General features: G+C 38.4%; 1 protein-coding gene across 1 annotated transcript in view; it reads left to right on the top strand.

Annotated features, from left to right (window-relative positions):
- The window catches only part of COL25A1 (collagen type XXV alpha 1 chain), a 481,522-nt gene that overhangs the window by 375,433 nt on the left and 88,592 nt on the right, over nucleotides 1-17,497 (top strand). The window lies entirely within an intron of this gene.

Below are 17,497 nucleotides of genomic sequence, written 5' to 3'. Positions count from 1 at the left end.
GCTGATTTGCTCTTCAATCTGGAACCTCTACAGAGACCAGGAAAACCATTGTGGTGGCTACCAAAGCTGCTATCTGGGCCCGTCTACCAGGAGCCAAAGAGCTGAGCTAGGGGACTCTCCTGTCTCCCTCAGAGCTTTTGGACTGGCCCTTTGAAATCCTATGACTCATCAGCTTGTCTTCCCAGAGGACTTTAAATCCATGCACTCTGAATTGAGTTCTGAAATCATAAGGAGCCCAACCCTTACAGACTTCTTTGTGACCTCTCCCATGTTGTCCACATTTTCTTCTCCAATGAGACATAAACAATAACAATTTAAAACCTACTGAGTGGCTAAGAGCATGGGTCTGCCACTTAGAGACTGTGTGAATTTTGGCAAAGTCCTTGAATTCTCTGGCCTCAGTTTCCTCATGTGTAAAAGGGAGACAGTAGCAATTCCTACCTAATAAGGTTAATGTGAGGCTTAAATGAGGAACTAGGCATAAAGCCCTTATGACCATGTTTGATATTACTATTAAACTTTTCCTTCATCTCATTTTAGTGAAATTCTGGAAATTTGATTGACCTATGTTTTTGGTTTTTAAAAATTTTTATTTATTTATTCATTTATTTTTGGCTGTGTTTGGTCTTCGTTGCTGCCCGCAGGCTTTCTCTAGTTGCAGAGAGTGGGGGCTACTCTTCGTTGCCGTGCGCGGGCTTCTCACTGTGGTGACTTCTCTTGTGGTGGAGCACGGGCTCTAGGTGTGCGGGCTTCAGTAGTTGTGGCATGTGGGCTTCAGTAGTTGTGGCTCACGGGCTCTAGAGCGCAGGCTCAGTAGTTGTGGCACACAGGCTTTGTTGCTCTGCGGCGTGTGGGATCTTCCTAGACCAGGGCTCCAACCCATGTGCCCTGCATTGGCAGGTGGATTCTTAACCACTGCACCACCAGGGAAGTCCCTTGACCTATGTTTTATTAAGAGACTCTCTTTTTCCAGAATTTCTCGATTCCCAAGTGAAATTAGTGTTGTCAACCAAATCTTATGGTAGCCTGTGGTCCACAAATCAAATATTGGGCACTCATCAGTAGTTAAATGCCCATGTCACAGCTGTATTTTCCACTTAGTAAAATGTATATCCATTTGCTTCACAAATCCTGGTAAAGACAGAAGATTAACTTTCTATTTAGAATATTGCAGCTCATGGAGGGAAACATAAGCAAAAATTTGAAAGTGTATTCATTCTATGAAGAATTTGAAAATTATGTAACTCAAGATAATATTTAGAAAGGCCAAACTATGCATATGACATAAATGCTGTTTTTAACATTTGGTGAAAAACAAAGCTTGTATGCCTAAGGTTAATGTTTTGCTTTTTCTTTGTTTCTTTTCTTTTTCCAACTTTGAGACAATCATGAAAACTCATAGAAACCTTTACCCTGAAACAAAACAACTTTAAAACTGTCACATATATGCTTATGAAGACTGCATATTCTTTATTTTTGCAAAGGAAATATGCAATTTCCTTAGCAAGAGAAAGGAATGTGACATTTTCTTGTCCTAGTCACCAAGTTTAAATTATATTTCAAGGAAATAGACAGTTAATATTTGCAGTTTTATGTCTTGTTATACATCTTTATAGCATTTTTAAAGTGTTTTCTGTAAAACCTAGGGAAGCTAAATGATTTCATACTTTTATGAAGGTATCAGCAAAATGTAGTTCAAGATTTTTTTCCCTACTCCATAGAACTTAACTAAAACTTTGTGTTAATCCTAGCCATTATCTAACATTTGTAATACTTGTTACATCATCTTTAGGACAATAAGGTGCAAAAACATGAGTCCACTGAAAAAGCAGATCATTTAGACAGCAAAAACAAAGTTGAAAATGGAGTAATAATTCTATACTTAGAGCTATGAAATGTATCTTGGTTCTCTAGAATTTATTTTCCAGAAAGAGAGCTTACAATGACATTAATAATTTTTTAAAGCACCTCGATGTCCTTAAACTGTCTTAAGAAAAAAAATTCTTTGCACATCACAATTTCACTTTTTCCAAAGAAGTACTTTTGATGCTTAGAAGATCATTTTCAAGTAATGGTTAAGGATCAATATGATTTCTAAGCCATCAGAAACATGGCAAATAACAACTAGAAAATAAAAAGATTTCTCTCTTGTAAAAAACAAAGAAGCTGGTTTAAGCAAATATTTTGTTAGTCTACCCCTAAAATATTTCCCATCCATTCAGATTGACAAAATTGGTGATTGGCTTTGGCCAATAACTTGGTGATGACATTTTTTTTTTACATTATTTTTCTTTAAATTTTGGTCAACTTGATTGCTGATCTGAATATTTCTTATTTGTGTAATGGTCCTCCAGTTCTTCAGATCGTACGGGGAAAGAAGACTTACATAAGCAGTAACGTGGCATTCAACTCCAATCTAGCCTCTTCTGGCATCACAATCTATCAAGGGCTACTAAGCACCCTTCTCTGAAAAGTGGGAGGTGGTGTGGTATGTGGTCCTTGCAGTCTGAGAGAGAAGGCTTCAAGTCCTTTTCCTCCTTTGGGCAGGTTACTTAAATGTTTCTAAGGCTCCAGTGTAAGATATTAATATAGACTTTGCAGTATTAACTAGATAATGTATCTAAGTGAACATAATATAGTAGGGGCTCAATAAATATTATCAAGTATCTGTGGTAGTATCACACTTTAAGAATTTCAACAAATGAGCCCTAGGCTTACCCTCAAGAAGGAAGTGAAGCCAGTTGAATTTATGATACGAAGAAAATGAAGATGCAAAGTCACATATGAAGGTAAAATATTTCTCTCTCCCCTGACTCTTTCTCCACTGATGCACCCCATTCCCAGTAGTTGGAATACAAATACTATAGATAAGGGAAAGAGAAAGAGGAAGACACATCTCACATTATTTCGAAAGCTCAGTCACCGGTGTGGGGTCGTGTAGGAGTGCTGACCTGGAGTTGAGATATTCTGTGCTCTTCCACTTCATGTGCAGCCTTTGAAAGTTCCTCTTCCTCTCTAGGCTCAAGGCGGCTTCATTTGTAGAATGAGAGAAAGGGCTGTACTAATTTATTTCTAAGTCTCTAAGAAATACTGTGCATCCACAAAAAGTCACCCATGTCTCTTTTCCAATTCAACCAGCTTCTAGCATCCTCTGTCCCCAGTTCTGAAAGCAGTTGTTTCCATAATTTGGACTTCTTTCCAATAGCCAAAGCAGTTAGGGCAAATGTAATGATAGGTCTTACCTAAAAAAGTAAAATGTTGCCTTCTTTTCCTCTGGCTAATTGCACTGGGCACAAAAATTTCTGTAATTCTCATGAACAGATCTTGTTGGTTCAGAGGTATAATAAACATTTTATTTGTGCCCCTTCATTCATTCTCTCTCTCTCTCTCTCTCTCTCTCTCACACACACACACACACACACACACACACACACACACATACTCACCCACACACACACACATACACACACACATGCATGTATGAAGAGATGTATATCTGAATATTTGTCAATTAAACCCTACTTAGATACTGGAGAAGTGGGCTTTTAAAATTATTTTGTGGTAGAAGCATTATTTAGACTAAAGAATCCTTTGACAAAATAATTTGCTGTCTGTAATTTTTGTTTCTATATATATTATGTATATAATTTGTGTTTGTATATATATTTATATATTATGTGTATTTAAATATATATAGGTATATGTATCTATATATATATATATCAACTCTTAATAGATGTTATTAGAACCCTGCTTTTTTCTACTGTTTTCACATTTTCACATTAATTGGCATACATAAGAATAAATCATCATTATGACAATATATTTGAATAGCAAGCAGTGCCCAGCACTGTGCAAATGCCATAGGAGAAGAGATCTGGGGGTAATGATAGGGCACATTAAAGGTCTACTTTGTGCAGCTCTCACATCCTTGTCTCTGTTACCATAAAATTAATGTTAAAGAGTTCCAGGATTAAAAGCAAATTATTTTGTCTAAGCAAGCTAGAATTTTTCTGAGGATCCAGAGTCATAGTTTTGCTTCCAAAGCAAAAGATAAATATCAGATGATCTTGTTTCATGTATTTTTCAAATACTTTCTATAGTTTATTATATTTAAATCTTCAAAATACAATATAAATTAAATATTGATATTAGTGTATCATCTTGAATCTATCCCAGATAGCTATATGATTTTTAAGTAACATTAAAATTTAATTAGTTTATAGCTATGGTATTAAGAGTTCCTTTTCATCTCTTATCCATGAGTCTCACAGTTCTCCACTGACATTAATCCTCACAGCATACTTCTAATGGTATTTTTATTGTAAGTATATTTTGAGAACAGATAAATGGAAGCTCTCAGACTTCCAAAGGTCAAGCTGTTGATTCAAGTCTATACAGTGAGCTATATACAATGAACTCAATATTTTTTATCCCTTATTCACTTTCTGTAACCACTGAATGAACTCTTTTCTTTTGCTACCTTGACTTTATCATTAAAATGTCTGAATTAAATTCCTGAAGGATTTAAGTATGTTGTAGTTCTGCTTATATCCTGGCTAGTTAGCGTAAATTTACCCAGTGATCTTTTACCCAATATATTTATAACTTTCCAATTTTAGACTTTAAGAAAAGATATAGTGAGTAAATGAAGTGATTGATTTTTGATTTCAGATTAATTAATAGTTTAGGGAAATTGTCTTAGAGAAATTTAATACTTTGCAGGTTAAAGTTGAGTGTTAAATTATTTTTATTAATTTTTCTGTCTTTTGAAGTTATTGGCTATGTACATTAGAATTCTAGGAATACATGACTGTGTTTTCTCTGGTAACTATGATAATAGGATGCTTTCTATCTTCTTGAAGAAACATCATCACTTTCCTATTACAGAATATTTCTCTTTTTTCCAGTTTTATTGAAATATAATTGACATATATCACTGTATGATTTTTAGGTATATAGCATAAAGGTTTGACTTACATACATAGTGAAATGACTACCACAATAAGTTTAGTTAACATTCACCGTCTCATATAGATAACAATAAAAAGAAATGGAAGAAAAAAAAGAAAAAAATTTCTCCTTATAATGAGAACTCTTAGGATTACTCTCTTAACAACTTTCATATACATCATACAACAATGGTAACTATAGTTATCATGTTGTACGTTACATCTTTAGCATCTTATAATCTGAAGTTTGTACCTTTGGGGAAGGTCACCTTCCTGAAGTGGTCACCTTCCGTCAATTCCTCCTCTATCCCAAACCTCCAAGCCCCAACCTCTGGGAACTACAAATCTGATCTCTTTTTCTATGAGTTTGTTTTTTTGTTGTTTGTGTTTGTTTGTGTTTGTTTTTTTAGCTTCCACATAAAGGTGAGATCATAAAGTATTTTTGTCTTTCTCTGTCTGACTTATTTCACTTAACATAATGCCCTAAAGGTCCATCCATGTTGTCACAAATGGCAGGATTTCCTCGTTTATTATGGCTGAACAATATTCCATTGTCTATGTGTATACACCATAACTTCTTTATCCATTCATCTGTGGATGGACACTAGGGTTGGTTCCATGTTTTGGCTATTGTAAGTAATGCTGCTGTGAACATGGGGTGCAGATATCTTTTTAATTTAGTGTTTCCATTTCCTTTGCATATATTCCCTGAAGTGGAATTGCTGAATCATGTGGTAGTTCTATTTTTAATTTTTTGAGGATCCTCCATACTGTTTTCCATAGTGGATGCACCAATTTACAGTCCCACCAACAGTGCACGAGTGTTCTCTTTTCTCCACATCCTCATGAGCTTTTGTTATCTCGTGTCTTTTTTGATGATAGCCATTCTGACAGGTGTGATGCGATATCTCATTGTGGTTTTGATTTGCATTTCCCTGATGATTAGTGATGTTGAGCATCTTTTCATGTGCCTGTTGGCAATTCATGTACAGGATCTTTCATATAGTAAAATCACATCATCCCTGAGTTCTATGCATATATTCGCAGGAATTTTTATATACGAGCTTACTCTTAAAGGGACTTTTCACTCACTTTTACTTGTTAAGTGAAACAAAAGCTATTTCTTTTCTTTATATAATTAATTTTAAGTTCTTTTATAAGGGGATAAAAAGTTGGTTGAAAGAAGTACTGTAATGCTGGCTTGAAATAAAGCAATTATAGTAATTAATTTTTAAAAAAACACTTTCCCCCTGACTTCATTTAGGCATGTTACTATAAAAGTTAATACTAGTTGTCATTCTGCTAAAGGGTAATATTGGGAGAGGGAAGACTAAATAGTTGAGGAAATGGTATTGGTGGGGGAAGGGCTGTGAGAGGAAGGAAAGCTGATCACAGACTGTTGCAAAACAAAGCAACAATGTAAGGGAAATGTGTTTGAATGAATTATGACATCATCAAGTCCACTTATTTTCCATTTTAGTTGAAAAGACACTATATTTAATAGATGAGATCACCAAAATATTATTTACTAGATCTGATTAAACTGCATATATAATCTGGTGATTTTTTTAAAAAACTTACCTTAAACGTTTTCATTGATCTATTTACCAATTCCTTCAATCTTCCATTCAACAACTCTTTCTTCAGCCTTTACTACTAAGTACAAAGCACCATCTGAGCACTGACATTAACGCTGTCTCTGCCCTCATGGAATTTCAGCCTATGGGGGATAAGGACATTATATGAAGTTATACTAAAAATCTGTTAAATGACAATGCTGTTAGGTACTACAGTGGGGGAACACAGGACAGCCTGGCCTGGTGTAAAAGGGTCAAGTAATGCTTCCCTGAATAGGCGACTTTAGGTGCAACTTAAACAGTGAACAGCAGTTGGTAAAGGGAAGAGAAAATATCACTACGTTGCAGTACCTACAGTTCAAGTTAGACAACCTTGGTCTTAGAATTTTGTTCCTAAAACACCATATTATTAACCATTTTAGGGTTTTTGTATTCATCTTGGACTACTTTTTTTCCAAGTTCCTTACCACTGAAATAGTAAGTCAGTATAAATCACAAAGCCTGTTCTTGTATCATTAGATCTGATCTCTGAATGACATTCTTGATTTTGCAATTTGCATTAAAAATAAGGCTGCAATGAAATAACTTATTGTGACAATCATAACAGCTTAACATTTACCCAATTCCATCTGTTTGATACTAGGCCACATTGCCAAGGGGATAGGAACCATTACCCAATTATGAAACAGCATCAGTGGGGTTAATTTAGGAGAAATTGAATTTCTTTCAGGATCTTCTTCTCTGTCTTCTCTGCCCAATGCAGAGAATAGAAGAGTGCAGTATGTAATACTAACATGTATTTAGCATTTACTAACTGTCAGGCACTGTCCTAAGTTTACCTCACTTATTCCTCACAGCAATCCTATGAAGTGGATACTATTATTATCTCCATTTTATTAATGAGGAAACCAAGGCGCAGAAAGGATATTTTGCCCAGGGTCACTGAGGTGTTTGTGGTGGAGTTCAACTTCAAAGCCAGTTTGTTGGCTCCAACTGTTAAGAGTGGATTTTAAATTCAGAAAATTCCAGCTTTGCTGTTCAGTATATGTATGATCTTGGACAAGTTACTTTCCTTCTCTGAGCTTTAGTTTCTTCATTTGTCAAATGAGGATTGTCATGTTTACCTCAAAGTTTAATCGGACAAAATAAAGGACGTATAGAATGTTAACTGTTTATTTTAAAACATTATTAAATAAGAGCAGACTATTTTCCACTTTGAATTGGGGGCATTAAGAACTCCATGACTCAGAAACCTGATGGGTGTATAAGTGAATGCTAGTAAGAACTATTATCTCTTTCTACGACTTTTCACTGATCTTTAGAGTTTTTCCTGTTAGACATAACCATTGACCATTTCTATGAATAATTAGGCACATCTCTTCCGAGTGAAAAGAATAATTTATCATTCAAACTATACATAGATTTATTATTAGGAACTATACTTCAGGAAAGAAGAAATTACCTGGGTTTTTAAACTTTATAAAAGGGTATATTATCACGGGCACGTTATGTTGCAAGTCATAGAATACTTAACAGAACTAGTTTTGTTTGTTTTTTTTAAAATAAATTTATTTATTTATTTATGGCTGTGTTGTGTCTTCGTTTCTGTGCGAGGGCTTTCTCCAGTTGCGGCAAGCGGGCGTCACTCTTCATCGTGGTGCGCGGGCCTCTCACTATCGCGGCCTCTCTTGTCGCGGAGCACAGGCTCCAGACGCGCAGGCTCAGCAATTGTGGCTCATGGGCCTAGTTGCTCCGCGGCATGTGGGATCTTCCCAGACCAGGGCTCGAACCCGTGTCCCCTGCATTGGCAGGCAGACTCTCAACCACTGCACCACCAGGGAAGCCCCAGAACTAGTTTTTAAAAGAAAGGTATTTATTGGTCATGTAACTTGAAGGTCCAGCACTAATGCAGGCTTCAGCGTTGCTTTGTCCTGGCACCCAAACCTCATCACTAAAAACCCAGTTCTTACATCTTGTCACTCTGTCTTTCACGTTGCTGCCTTCACTCTAATTCCTACTCTCTTCTTGGTTGGAAGGCTGCCAATCATGCCTGGGGCTTCATTCTTTCCTATCTACATCCAGAGAGGGAATGAGAGTCTTTCCCCAAACATCCAACACCGCTTTTGAGTTTCTTTGTCATTGGATACACAGAAGTCCCCGCCTCTTCCTCATTCCTGCACTAGGGGAATATCAGATGCTGATTAGCTATTGCTACTGCAGTTCCTTTTCTAGCAGCCCTAGTCATGCACAAAGTTGCAATAAACACTAATTATCTAATTTAGAAGAGATTCGTGTAACACACGAGAGCTGAACAAAGTGTGTTGTATCTGACTTATTCCAGTCCTAACAACCTCTTCCACGTCACATACCCCCTTCATCCATTTTGATATTTTGTCTTCCTAAAACATGTCTTTATTCTTAATCTTGTTTTTCCATAAGAGTACACGCAGAGAACGATTTCTCTGATACACGTAAAAGAGACCCCCACCCCACACTGTGACATCATGCTCCCAGGCTGGTTTTTACACCTTTTATAAGTTATTTAAAAGGGAATACTGTACAATGTTTCCCTTAGACCCAGGCAGTGTTTCTCTTCACCCTCCTTTGTCCCTCTTACGTTGGGTCCGTCCCCATGGGGTGAGAAGTCCACAGGGCCAAGGAGACATGCCCACTCAAAGCCCAGATCCCTGCTTCTAGATCACAGCCCAGGTACCCAGGACCCAAGAATTCCTGCCTCTATTGTGCTGAGTCTGCTTCCATTGCCCGTAGTGGCCTCTTCCCCAGGTCCATTGTCCCAAGGGTGAACCACACAGCTGGTGTGTGCACCTGTACACCTGTGAGTGGCCTGGAGCAGCTATTGGTAGGGAGCTGTGGGCAGAGCTTGCAGGCCGTGGTGTCCACACGCAGCCCCAAAGTCCCTTCTTGATGAATAAGAGAACTGGGGTTGGGAAGAGAGGGGAAGACATTAGCAGGGAGGGTTGAGATGGGGGGTCATCCATGTGTACTTCTCACTAGACCTTCACATTTTAGGGGTGTGCTCAAGGCAGATCATTCTTCTCTCCTGTAAATTTCATCCAGATAAACTCAACTTAGCTATTTTCTGTGACCCCTAAATTCTTAGCTATCTCTTTACATTTGAATTTCTTTGTTCAAATTATATTTTGTACATTTCTGTCTACGTTAGCCATACAAAAAACGCGAATAAAAGTGTTAACCACAAACTTATTTATGAAATAGTCCATACTGTAGCACTATTGATACAACTATCATATTTTCTTATTTTAGACATTTGTACTTTTTTTAAAAGCATAATGAAGGTTTGGTTATTAGGTTTAGTTTAGGTATTACTTTAATCAGTTTAGGACCCATTTCAGTAAATTATCTGAAATAGAATATTTTGATTAAGTTTCTGGCTGATAGAATGGTCTACTTTTCTACTATTATTCATATTACCAAGGTGGACAAAGAGATTTTAATTTTAGGGAGGGAGTTTGCTGACTGGATAAATGAGACAAAACTCTCCTACAGTGATGCCGGTTCTTTGGTGCACAACCAACCCAACAGAAAGCTCAAAGAATTTTCTGTTTCTCTTTCACCAAGTAACAAAGCCTCTGCCTCCAGGAAAGAAACAGAAGAAGCATTAGGCATTGAGTACGCAAGTAGGAGCTAAAAACTACTGAATTGCTCCACATAAGAGAGGGTGAAGCTGAATTCCCAGGATGGTTGAGGAAGGAGGGAAGGAAGGAAGAAGGTGAGGTGGAAGGGGGAGAGAGATGAGGAAAGTCTGAGTGCTCTGTAATGGGACACCTTTCAGGAACCCCAGGTATTCAATCCTGATCTCACAAAAGACCTGAGGAGACTCAGACCTACTAGAGAATGGACTTGAGGATATGGGGAGGGGGAAGGGGAAGCTGGGACAAAGTGACAGAGTGTCATGGACATATATACACTACCAAACGTAAAATAGATAACTAGTGGGAAGCAGCCGCATAGCACAGGGAGATCAGCTCCGTGCTTTGTGACAACCTAGAGGGGTACGATAGGAGGGTGGGAGGGAGGGAGACGCAAGAGGGAAGAGATATGGGGACATATGTATATGTATAACTGATTCAGTTTGTTATAAAACAGAAACTAACACACCATTGTAAAGCAATTATACTCCAATAAAGATGTTAAAAATTAAATAAATAAATTAATTAATTAATTAAATGAATCATGTCAAAAAAAAAAAAAAGACCTGAAGAGAGTGAATTTCTTGAGGCAACTGGTGAAGAACCAACTGACCCATCTGAATTGGTCTGGGGCAAAACAGAGATGACACATACAGATGAAAGAACACAAGCAGAGGGGTGGGAAAGCAAATCCTAGACTTCCATAGCTGGTGAAATCGGGACTTGAGGCAAGTTTAATCAGATGTCTGAGGAATCTTCCTTTATGCCACCATTGACATGTTTAGTCCAACAACAACAACTAATAATAATAATAAAATAAATTTTAATCCTTTAGACCTGGGAGAGGGTAAGCATTTAATCTCCCTCCACACACTGCATAGAATAAAAGCTGAGCCCCACAGAAGCTCAAGCAATTTGCTCTGTGTCCCAGGACCAGAAGTAGAAAACCTGGGATTAGACTGGAGGCTTCCTGAAGCAGCTTTCTCATTTTTTGCAAAAATTGAAGACAAAAGAAACATAATAAATATGAATGAGTTCTTTAGACACAAGTTACTCAGATAGAGGAAACACAAGATGGGGAATCGGAAGACCTGGGTTCTAATCTCACATCTGCCTCTTTGCAGCGCTTTGCTTCTGGAAAAGGTACTTCCGCTTTCTGAATGCGTTTCTTCATCTATTAAGAATGGCTGGCTTGGTTCCTTTCAACTAAAATATTGCCCTTGGGATTTCCCTGGCAGTCCAGTGATTAAGACTCTGCACTTCCACTGCAGGGGGCATGGGTTCGATCCCTGGTCGGGGAACTAAGATCTTGCATACCATGTGGTGCAGCCAAAAAAAAGAAAAAAATATATATATTGCCCTATTTTGTGAGTGCTTCTGCTTAGGGAGAAGCAGATGTTAGAATGAGTTCATGAGGTAAATGATGACACATGTAAGTTTTCTGGGAAAGTTGAGATGACATGATAATTTATACAACCAGCATTGCCCCAGCTACTACTTGCCCTTCACTGAGACACATGGGGCGAGGGAAGGAGCAGACGGAAGAGGGGAGATAACCGAATAGATGGAAGTATTTCTAATGACCTGGTCTCTGTACCCACAGTCACAACTGTTGGAGCCTTTAGTCCTCTAGGCAACCACTCTTCCCCTGACAGAGTCCCGGAGGGGCTCAGGGCTTTTCCTTGGCAGCAGTGAAAGTTCTGCTCATTCTGGCATCCTGCCCTTTACGCGACTCCTCCCCTCCACTAACTCCCGCTCTTCACTGACCCCAGGCTCGTCCTCTACTTTTCAATTCTGCTTCAGACTGACCTGCGGGACATGGACATGTCACTGCTGGGTTAACATCTCTCCCATCTTTTTCCTGGGTCCCTGTCTCTTTTCTCACCGCTGTCTTTTGCCATAGTCCAGACAAAGAGCCATCTCTTGCCACCGGATTTATAGGTCTTTTCCAGTTTCCCAGCAGAAAAGTCTTGCTGTCTTCACCTCTTACCAGGCCTGTAAGGGCTTCACATTTTCATATAGGCTTAATGTCTTCACGTCTCCTGTGTTCATCCATTCCTCCAACATGGATGTACTGAACAATTACTATGTGTTAAGGTACAGTTTCTAGGCAATGTGGAAAGAGGAGTGAACTAAGCAAAGTTCATATTCTAGTGGTGGAGAGGGGGTGGGAAATCCGGTCGCCAAGTAAAATACAGAAGGCTCAATCAAATTTGAATTTCAGATAAACAACCCATCATTTTTCACGTGATATGTCCATTCAATATTTGGGATACACTTGATTAAAAATTATTTGTTGTTTATCCGAAATTAAATTTTAGCTGGGCGTCTTGTATTTTTATTTGCCAAGTCTGGCAATCCTAATGGGGGTGACAGAAAAGGAACAAAAAAATTCTCCCTTAGGTGGAAATTAGTGCAATGGAGAAAGCAAAGTAAGATAATGGGTGGGCATAGGGAGTGGTGGTGTGTGGTGGTGGGTATTCCAGGCAACCCCTGTAATAAGGGGACAGTTGCTCCAAGGCTGAGAAGGTGAGAGAGTAAATCCCTGGATATCAGAGGGAAGGTGGTCCACAGGAGAGAAGTCCAAATGCAAAGACCGTGGGCCGACTCCTGCCTTGCATCTTGAAACAAAGAGTTCAATGTGGCTGGAGTGGCAGAAGGTGAGGTCAGAGAAGCAACAGGGCCAGACCTTGCAGGGGCCCTTATTCTGAGTGCGATGGGACAGGCTTGGAGAGAATTGAGCGAAGTAATTATAAGTTGACTTGTTTTTAGGAGAATGTTGGAGGCTGGTGGGTGGCACGGAGGTGGGTTAGGAGGTCCCTAGGGTCAGCCTCTACCCCCGCGCCACCTGTGGCTCTCCTGGCCCCCCAGCAGCGTCTGCTCCAGAGCAGCCCTTCGCTCTCAACCCCGCACACACTACCTTCCTTGGCAGAGTCCAGTGGTGGATTTTAACTCCACAATGGCGTCTCCATTCTGAAGTCTCGCCGTACGTTGACTTGATTGAATACTGATGTGCTCCTTCCCTGCTTTTAAAGGCTTCTGGTTCATCGTGTCTTCTAATAATTATATAATTTTATAGTTTAAACTAATGCTGTTTGATAGAAACATAAAGCAAGCTCCAAATACAAGCCACATGTGTAAATGCGAATTTTCTAGTAACCACATTTTTTAGGTGTTTAAAAAGCAGGTGATATTAATTTTAATAATATATTTTATTTAACTGAATATATCTAAAACTATCATTTCAACATCATATAAATTAATATTTTAAGATTAATAGTATTCACATTATTAATGAGATATTTTCCTTTTTTTTTTTTTTTACAACTGAGTCTTCAAAATCGTATTTTATGCTTACATCACGTCTCAAAAACTAGCCTTATTTCCAGTGCTCAAGAGCCACATGTGGCTAGTGGTACCATATTGGACAACATGGGTTTAAACTCTGCTCCTTTTCAAGGTTCATCCCATGCCAGTCTTTATGGCATGGAAACAGGGCGGGAGGGTGGGTGGTCAAAGAGAAGTGGGACAATTGCCTAGGGAGCAAATGGGATCAAATAATGTGGGATTGAGAATATTTTTCCATTGAAATTCTAAATACATTGGTACTAGACATCTGTAAACAACAACAACAAATAAATTACCAATTTATGGTTATTCAGTTTAGTTAGTATAAAAATCTAATACAGACTACTGTGATTTCATTATGGCTGTGTGGCTTAATTTTCGGTGTTTGATTCCAACTTGTCCTTCTACTTTGTGCTATTTAATGCCAGGTTGTACAGTTCTAAATGTATTGAACTATAACATCATCAAAGATTCGCTTCTTGTTGAATGCAATGATTGACAATCTCCAATATAAAAGTGGGTTGTGTTTTAGGTTTTACATATATATATATAGACAACATATATAGAAAAAAACTGATGCATTAGTTCAGTGGGTCAACCCACACAGACTTATGTAAAAAGGTGGAGCTAAACTGTAATATTATTAGAGTAAACTGGATCTCCCTTAAGTCCAGTTTCTTAAACTAGCGGTGTGTACCCCTGGGAGTTCATGGAAGTGGGCTGGAGTACAAAAAGACAAAGGATTTATTTAGAGCATTAATAACACTTGAGGTTTGGGGCAAGGATTCTTATTTTATAGTTTTGTGTGGTAAAATGCTACATTTCTAGAAATTTCAAGGTAAAATATGTTGGTCATTTTCTACCTCCTACCTTCGCCCAAGTTTCTATTCATCCTCACTGGCGTTAGGGGACTAGGGTGGAAGACTAAACTCAACTGAACTAGAGAGAGAGAAAATAAATATGAATGGAGAGCAGAAACTCCATTTTCCTGACTCTTCCCCAGATAGTTCTAACTGGAAGTCCCTGTGGGCACCTCACTGCCTTCAGAGAACCTTCCTCTACCAAGGGTTATTTACCCAACAGCTACCAAAGCCTCTGAGGCTCTGAAGCCTCATACAGGGGCACCCGACGCCCCACCATGACTGCCTGCAGGAGAGGAATGACTAGCGGCAGGTCCTGCTCACCCCTTAGGCCACGGAGATCCTTCTATGCGCTGTCACCGTCAGGGAGAAAGGCCCAGTCCACCCAGTGCTTTAGCGAGGTATCAGTGACCATTGCTGCTGGTTTTTAGTCTTTATTTTATTACGCACAGGCACCAACCCCACCAACTCCAGTGGTAGGAGAACAACCTTAAGACTGATACCATGTTATGTTCAATATCACTCATTTCATCTGCTGCTGTTTCAGGTTCCTTGTACAGTAGTCCCCAGCCCCATCCGCAGGGAATACGTTCCAAGACCCCCAGTGGATGCCTGAAACCGAGGAGGGTACTAAGCCCTATATATACTATGCTTTTTCCTATATGTACATACTTATGATGAAGTTTAATTTAGAAATTAGGTACAGTAAGAGAATATCTGAATTGCCCATATTTGGGGCCATTATTAAGTAAAATAAGAATTAACGTAAACACAAGCACTGTGATACCACAACAGTTGATCTAATAACTTAGTGGCTACTAAATGGCTAACTGGCAGGATACACTGGACAAAGGGGTGATCCACGTCCTGGGTGGGATGCAGCAGAATGCACCAGATTTCATCACGCTACTCAAAACAGCGCACAGTTTAGAACTTCTGAATTGTTTGTTTCTGTAATTTTCCATTTGATACTTTCAGACTTTGGTTGACCACGGGTAACTGAAACCAAGGAAAGCAAAACAGAGGATAAGGGGGGGACAATTGTAGTTCTTCTGTTTAGATGAGTTCTTCCTGAAAATGCAGTACTTAAAGGAAACAAATCTATATTGACAAGGTGAATGTAAAATTATACTATGCTGAAAATTTAAAGCTGTAACCCTTTGTGATTGAAGTGGCAGGGAGCAGTATTACTGCTAAATGGCCTGTTTCTCTTTAGCACTCAATTTTGTAGGAAAATGACATTCCTTTCTATTGTTAAGTATTCTTTCAAGTTGCCCCTGAATAGCAGTAACTAAAATAACTGTAAAAGCCTTGGGTGATGTTTTACATTAGAGTTCTAAAGAGTGTTTGGTTTAAAAAAAAAAAGAAAGAAAGCAAGCAGCGTTATCCTTCTTAAAAGTCAGTTCAACTTATTTTTAGCTTAAATACACTAGGAATAGCCCTAGAATTTAAAGTGTAATAGAGAAAACTCTATCAATCTACCTGTAGTTAAGATGTTAGCTGCTATTTTTCTTCATTACTATCTTTGGAATGTCCTTAGTACTTGTGAATATGAGATGCATTCAGAAATAGATGAATAGATTATCCAGTAAACATGAGACTAGTTCCCACACACACAAAACCCAGTTCCCATTTTTTTGGTCTATACTTCTCTGATATATTTCTCTGTATATGTACTTTTTTACTATATTATGTAGTAAAGTAATATCATTGTAACTTTATTTGAAGAGGCCTCATGATATTTTGTCCTCATATACCAGAAAATATCAATACACCAGATGACATAAGCTTCATTCTCATTAAGACTTCCCTTTGATTTCTATTTATTATGCCTCTTTATGAAGTGCAAGAAAACTTTGCTCAAAGAAAAAAGTTCCATCTCAATTAGATGTCCTCTTAAGTTATTTATGTAGATATCTCTTTTCTCACTCAAAAACAAGCTCTCTGGGCACAGGTACCTGTCATGTCTATTTCATCTTTATATCCCATGAAACCCTCAGAGTAAAACATATAGTAAATTTTCACTAAATGTTAGTTGAATGAATTAATGCCTTCCAGAATCCCACTGGTTGGCCTTGGTACTCAAAGTTGTATAGCATTTCATCTGTAACATTCCTTTAACACAACCTGGGAAACTAAATTTGAATAATAACAGAATGTTCCATAACCTCCTAATCTGAGTTTGAATATATTTTTGTTATAACTTTTTACAAAGGTAAAATGCTATGAGCCATTTTTCCTTTTTATCTTCCCTTGATTCATTCAGGAAACAGCCTTATTCACTTTTTAGCTTTAAAATCTCGCTACATACCTATTTAACCTTACAAGTGATAAACGTAAAACGGCCCCAGTAAATTCTCGTTTGTGCTTATTAAAATGGCCACAGGGACTTCCCTGGGGCACAGTGGTTGAGTATTCGCCTGCCAATGCAGGGGACATGGGTTCGAGCCCTGGTCCCGGAAGATCCCACATGCTGTGGAGCAACTACAGCTAAGCCCATGTACCACAACTACTGAGCCTGCGTGTCTAGACCCCACGCTCCGCAACAAGCGAAGCCACCTCAATGAGAAGCCACTGCAATGAGAAGCCCGCGCACCGCAACAAAGAGTAGCCCCCGCTCACCACAACTAGAGAAAGCCCACGCGCAGCAACGAAGACCCAATGCAGCCAAAAATAAATAAATTAAATAAATAAATTTTAAAAAATAAAATAGCCACAAAAGTAATTAAAATTGTGATATCCAATGCTGATGAAGTTGTGAAAAAGTAACAGAGTGGGTGCCTAGAAAAGCAGATAAATCTCAGCTCCCTTTTGGAAAGCAACTTAGAAACATTTACATAGATGTTTATTTTAATTTACCTTTAATAGCAAAAATTGGAGACAACCTAAGTATTCAACGATCTGGGACAGCTTAAACAAATGATCACACCTGACTTTGATAGATAATAAACTATTCACAAGACAATCACAGATACTGTGTAAAAACAAACGTATGGTATAAAATAATAAAAAATAGAACGTCAAACTATGTAATAAGCTTACAATTGCTTGAAATATGTAAGCATAAATTTAAAAGACTAGAAGGAAAC

Source organism: Balaenoptera acutorostrata, chromosome 5, assembly GCF_949987535.1.
Source record: "Balaenoptera acutorostrata chromosome 5, mBalAcu1.1, whole genome shotgun sequence".
NCBI lineage: Eukaryota > Metazoa > Chordata > Mammalia > Artiodactyla > Balaenopteridae > Balaenoptera > Balaenoptera acutorostrata.
This window is presented reverse-complemented; position numbering and strand designations above follow the sequence as displayed.